The sequence below is a fragment of the Pan paniscus genome, chromosome 10 (assembly GCF_029289425.2).
Source record: "Pan paniscus chromosome 10, NHGRI_mPanPan1-v2.0_pri, whole genome shotgun sequence".
In the NCBI taxonomy this organism is placed as follows: domain Eukaryota; kingdom Metazoa; phylum Chordata; class Mammalia; order Primates; family Hominidae; genus Pan; species Pan paniscus.
The window spans coordinates 63148726-63155664 of record NC_073259.2 but is presented as its reverse complement, the minus strand read 5'-3'; the positions used below and the strand labels follow the sequence as shown (position 1 = coordinate 63155664).

General features: G+C 35.6%; 1 non-coding gene across 1 annotated transcript; it reads left to right on the top strand.

Annotated features, from left to right (window-relative positions):
* Positions 1-1959: 1959 nt before the first annotated feature.
* LOC112436745 (U6 spliceosomal RNA) lies at positions 1960-2062 on the top strand. The gene has a single exon (XR_003025449.1). It is a non-coding gene; the product is annotated as a U6 spliceosomal RNA (small nuclear RNA).
* Positions 2063-6939: the final 4877 nt, after the last annotated feature.

Here is a 6939-nt window from a genome sequence, read left to right as displayed (position 1 = left end):
CAGCTGATAAACTGTCAGATTCTTAATTCAATTTGAATAATTGAGTCTAGTCCTGATTTTTGGAGGGATTTCCTGAGGGCACTCAGCCCAAACTGTCCTATTTATTCATGCCACCAACTGGGTGGCATTTGTCCAACCCATGAGTGGTTGAGTAGTGGCTATGGGAATGAGAATAGGGAAGACATCTGGAGATACTGATAGGTTTTGCCTGAGAGGTTCAGGAGTTGGGGTCATCCTCTGGTGTTTTTGGCAGATTTCTTGGAAGGATTAAGGGAAATGGCTATCATAAAATAGAGTCAGTGGGGTTGAGGGTTGTGATTAGACAGACCCCATGAATCCATTAAATTCTAGACACTTACAATGGTTTAGGAGAGAAACATTGTGTTTTTAGTAATGAGAGTGGCTACAAGAGGTTTTGATGAAAGATCATTAATACCTCACTTACTCCATACCTTCAAGATGTAAAATATTTTTTTTCTCATATGCCTGGGTTGTTTGTTTCCTTCACTATTACTAAACAAACAAACAAGCAAGTATGTCCCAATCCAATAGCTATAATTTTACTTCTTCTTCCAGTCATGTCCAGTTTGCAACCAGATATGGAGGGAATGTGTGTTAGAGGTAAAGGACACTTTTATAAAATTTATGGAGACCCACTATATCATTTATCTTATTTTGCCTGAGCCAATATAGGGAGACTCAGTGAGCACTGTATTCAATATAGTAGTCATTATTTTTATGATGTGGGATCATGTCAGTCCAACAAGAGAATGCAGGTGGCTGAACTAGAATTAAATTGGAATCCTCTGGGCCCCCTTAAAATGTATGAAAATAAGACCAGCTTCAGCTTGTAATTAGAGAGAAAAAAAAGTATCACGCTCAAAAATAATCAAGACACAATCCTAAAATTTCAAAATAGGTCTATATAATTCTCCAATACTTTCATCCCATTCATTACCCAGAAAGTCTCTAAGAAGAGGTGATTCTTTTCTAGGGACAGCTGTAATTAGTGATTAAAGTGTCTTGTTAGGATGTGTGGACCAGGAGACATTGAGGGAGATAAAATCATAAATCTTTTAGAGTCAACTTTTGATAAGCCTGTATACATGCTCAACAACATCAGATGCCTATTGATGGCAGTGAGTTGAGGGCCCATTGAATGCTTTGACTTTTAGCCACTTGTCAGGTTTTTATTTTGTAATAAAAAATGTACCACTATCAGTCCTAATCATCTGGAGAGCCAAACATATGACACAGATTAGTTTCAAAGGTCATAACTGTGTGGCCAGAGTTAAGTGATTAGTCGAGAAGGGCAAAACATAACAAGACAAAGTGTCAGTTTGCAATGAGGCATCACCAATAGCTCCGAGAGAGAATCAAAGGTTTGTTAAATTCAATCTGCTAGCAATAGATGGGAGTAACACCCCATGCAGCGTGACATCTCTCATTAGGAGACAAATGTGTTAAAGAGGAAGTTGCAAGGGAAATTAGAAAATACTTTAAGGTCAAAGAAAATGAAAACACAACATTCCAAACTTATTGGATGTAGAGACAGTAGTACTGATAGGGAAGTTTATATCTGTTAATGCCTGTATTAAAAAAGGAGAAAGATCTCAAATCAATAACCTAAACTCCTACCTTAAACTCCCTCCTTCCTTCTATTTGCTTTGTGGAGTTGGGGTAGATTTCTTTTGGGGCAGACCCTGTGGGGTCATTCACACCAGAGGATGACCCCAACTGCCAAAGCAAATAGAAGGAATAGAAGGAAGGATATAACAAAGATGAGAGTGGAAATTGATGAAATAGAGACCGAAAAAAAAGATATTTAAAAACCCGAAAGTCAATTCTTTAAAATATCTACAAAATTGACAAAACTTTATTTAGGTTGATCAAATAAAGCAGACTCACATTACTAAAATCAGGAAAGAAAGAAGGTACATAACTATTGACCTTAGAGAAATAATGGTGGCAGTACATGTACTAAAGCTGGAATGATACAGAGAAGGTTAGCATGGCCCATGCACAAGGATGACATGCAAATTCTTGACCGTTCCATATAGTTACATAATGGTAAAGGGTTCAATTCCATAAGAAGACCTCAGTATCCTAAATATATATGGACCTAACAAAGGAGCACCCAGATTCATAAAGCAAGTTCTTAAAGATCTTCAAAGAGACTTAGACTCCCACACAATAATAGTGGGAGACTTCAACACCCTGCTGACAGTATTAGACAGATGATCGAGTCAGAAAATTAACAAAAATGTTGAAGACCTGAATTCAACACTGGACTAAATGGACCTGATAGACATCTACAGAACTCACCACCCCAAAACAGCAGAATATACATTCTCCTCATTGCCACATGGCACATACTCTAAAATTGACTACACAATTGGACATAAAACAATCCTCAGCAAATGCAAAAGAACCAAAATCACACCAACCACTTTCTAGGACCACAGCACAATAACGATAGAATTTAAGACTAAGAAAATTGCTCAAAAGCATACAATTACATGGAAGTTAGACAACTACTCCTGAATGACATTTGGGTAAATAATGAAATTAAGGTGGAAATCAAGAAGTTCTTTGAAACTAATAAGAACAAAAATACAACATACCAGAATCTCTGGGACACAGCTAAGGCAGTGTCAAGAGGGAAATTTATAGCACTAACTGTCCACATCAAACAGTAAGAAAGATCTCAAATTAACACCCTAATATCACAACTGAAAAAACTAGAGAAGCAAGGCAAACCAATCCCAAAATTAGCAGAACAAGATATAACCAAAATCAGAGCTGAACTGAAGGAGATTGAGGTGTGAAAATCTATTCAAAAGATCAATGAATCCAGGAGCTGAGCTTTTAAAATAATTAATAAGATAGACCACTAGCTAGACTAATGAAGAATAAAAGAGATATCCAAATAAACACAATCAGAAATCCAAAGGGGAAATTATCACTGACCCCACAGAAATAAAAATAACAATTGGAAACTATGATGAACACCTTTATGCACAGAAACTAGAAAACCTAGAAGAAATGTATAAATTCCTGGACACATACGCCCTCCCAAGACTGAAGCAGGAACAAATTGAATACCTTAACAGATGAATAACGTGCTCCAATATGAATCAGTAATAAATAGCCCACCAACCAGAAAAAAAAAAAAAAAGCCCAGGACCAGACAGCTTCAGGGCTGAATTTTACCAGATGTACTAAGAAAAGCTGGTAGCATTCCTATGGAGAATATTCCGAAAAAATGAGGAGAGACTCCTTTTCAACTCATTCAATTTGGCCAGCATCACCCTGATACCAAAACCTTGCAGAGATACATCAAAAAAATGAAAGCTTCAGGCCAATATCCTTGATGAACATCAATACAAAAATCTTCAACAAAATATGAGCAAACCAAATCTAGCAGCATATCAAAAAGCTAATCCACCACAATCATGTAGGCTTTTTCCCTGGGATGCAAGGTTGGCTTAACATATGCAAATCAATAAACATGATTCATCACATAAACAGAACTAAAGACAAAAACCACATGATTATCTCAATAGATGCAGACAAGGCTTTTGATAAAATTCAACATCCCTTCATGTTAAAAACTCAAAAAAACTAGGTATTCAAGGAACATATCTCAAAATAATAAGACCAAATATATGACAAACCAACAATCAACATCATACTGAATGGCCAAAAGCTGGAAGCATTCCCCTTGAAAACAGGCATAAGACAAGGATGCCCTCTCTCACCACTCCTATGCAACATAGTATTGGAAGTCCTGGCCAGGGCAGTCAGGCTAGAAAAAGAAACAAAGAGCCTCCAAATAACAATAGAGAAAACCAAACAACCCTTGTTTGAAGATGAAGTGATCCTGTATCTAGAAAACCCCTTAGTCTTGGCCCAAATACTCCTTAAGCTGATAACTTCAGCAAAGTTTCAGAATACAGAATCAACATACAAAACTCATGACCATTCCTGTACACCGATAGCCGCAAAGTTGAGAGCTGAATTAAGAACAATTCCATTTACAATTCCTACAAAAAGAATAAAATACCTAGGAATACGGCTAAGCGGGGAGGTGAAAGATTTCTGTAATGAGAATTACAAAACACTGCTCAAAGAAATCAGAAATGACACAAACAAATGGATAAAAAATCCATGCTCATGAATAGGAAGAGTCAATATCATTAAAATGGCCATATGGCCTAAAGCAATTTATAGATTCAGTGCTATTCTTACCAAACTACCAATTACATGTTAACAGAACTAGAAAAAACTATTTAAAAATTCTAATGGAACCACAAAAGAGTCCAAATAGCCAAGGCAATCCTAAGCAAAAAGAACAAAGCAGGCGGCATCATGCTATCACAGGGCTACAGTAATCAAAACAGCATGATACTGATATGAAAACAGACATTTAGACCAGTGCAACAGAATAGAGAGCCCATAAATATGGCTGCACACATACAACCAACTGATCTTTGATGAATCTGACAAAAATAAGCAATGGGGAAAAAATCCCTGTTTAATAGATGATGCTGAGACAACTGGCTAGCCATACTGCAGAAGACTGAAACTGAGCTCCTTCTCTGCACCACAGACAAAAATCAACTTAAAAGTCTTTTCACCGTAGACAAAAAGTCCTTGCACCATAGACAAAATGTCTTTGCACCATAGACAAAAATCAACTTAAGATGGATTAAGGACTTAAATGTAAAACCAAAAACTATAAAAACCCTGGAAAACAACCTACACAATACCATTCTGGACATAAGAAATTGCAAAATTTTCATGATGAAGACTCCCAAAAGCAATTGCAACAAAAGCAGAAATTGACAAATGGGATCTAGTGAAACTAAGGAGTTTCTGCACAGAAAAGGAAACTAGCAACAGAGTACACAGACAATCTACAGAATGGGAGAAGATGTTTGCAAACTATGCATCTGACAAAGATCTAATATCCAGTATCTATAAGGAGTTTAAACAAATTTACAAGAAAAAAAACAAGCCTATTAAAAAGTGGGCAAAGGACATGAACAGCTTTCAAAAGAAGACATATATGCAGCAAACAAGCATATTAAAAAAAAGCTCAACATCACTGATCGTTAAAGAAATGCAAATAAATATCACAATGAGATACTATCTCTAACCAGTCAGAATGGCTATTATTAAAATGTCAAAAAACAACTGATGCTGGTGAGGTTGCAGAGAAAAGGAAATGTTTATACACTGTTGGTGAGAGTGTAAACTAGTTCAACCAATGTGGAAAGAAGTGTGGCAATTCCTCAAAAAGCTGAAAAGAGATCTACCGTTTGACCCAGCAATCCCATTACTGGGTATGTACCTGAAGGAATATAAATTGTTCTAGTTTGTAGACATCCACACATATGTTCATTACAGCACTATTCACAATGCCAAAGACATGGAATCAACCCAATTACCTGTGAATGGAAGATTGGATAAAGGAAATATGGTAGTTGTACACCATGGAAGTCTATGCAGCCAGAAGAAAGAATGAGGTTATGTCCTTTTCAGGAACATGAATGGAGCTAGGCCATTATCCTTAGCAAACTAATGCAGGAACAGAAAATGAAATACCATATCTTGTAACTTATAAGTGGGAACTAAATGATGATAACACATGGACACATAGAGGGGAACAACAGCCACTGAGGCCTACCTAACGTTAGAGGGTGAGAAGAGAGAGAGGAGCAGGAAAAATAACTATTGGGTATTAGTCTTAGTACTTGGGTGATGAAATAATCTGTACATAAACCCGTGTGACATGAGTTTACCTATATAACAAACCTGCACATGTGCCCCTGACCCTAAAATAAGAGTTAAAAAACAAAAAAGAAAGAATAGATTACAAGGGAATTATATGAACAATTTTAGGCCAACGAATGAGATAACACAGATGAAATGGAAAATTGTAGTAAGATACAAACTACCAAAACTGAGTCAAGAAGAAATAGAAAATTTCAATAGACCTGTAAGAAGTAAGGAGATTCAATTTGTAACTAAAACTCTTCTAACAAAGAAAAGCCAAGACTGAATGATCCCAGTCATAAATTCTACCAAATGTTTAAAAAGGAATTAGCATCAATATTTTACAAACTCTTCCAAATAATAGAAGAGGAGGTAACACTTCCCAACTTATTCCAGGAGGCCAGTATTACCTTGTTACAAAACCTAGACAAAGACATGGGAGGGGGGGAGCAAAAAGTTACAGATCAAAATATTTTTATCAATAGCTATGCAACAACCCTTAAAAAATATTAGCACCAAATCCAGCAACATATAGAAAGGATTATAAACCATGACCAAGTGGAATTGATTTTAGGAATTCAAGGCTCATTTAACATATGAAAATCAATTAATATAATACACTATATTAGTAGAATAAAGGACAGAAAGCACATCATCTCAGTAGAGACATATAAAGCATTTGACAACATCCAACATCCCTTACAAAAATGGATCAAATACCTAAATGTAAGAGGTAAAATTATAAAATTCTTAGCAGAAAACTTAGATGTAAATATTTATGGCTTTAGATTGAGAAAGACTCAGATATGACACTTAAAGTATGAGCAACATATGAAAAAATTGATACCTTTTAAATTTTATTAAAATTAAAAACTTCCATGCTTCAAAGTTTACTATCAAGGATGTGAAAAGGCATCTACATAATGGGGGAAAATATTTGCAAGATTCAAATGTCTCATAAGGATCTTGTATTCAGAATGTATAAAGAACTCATGAAACTAAATAAGAAAAATAAAAATGAACCAATTAAAAATGGGCAATGGGTTTGAATAAACATTTCTTCAAAATGATTATAAAAATGTCCAACAAACACATGAAAAGATGCTCAACATTATTATTCATTAGGTAAATGCAAATCAAAACCACAAAGAGATACCA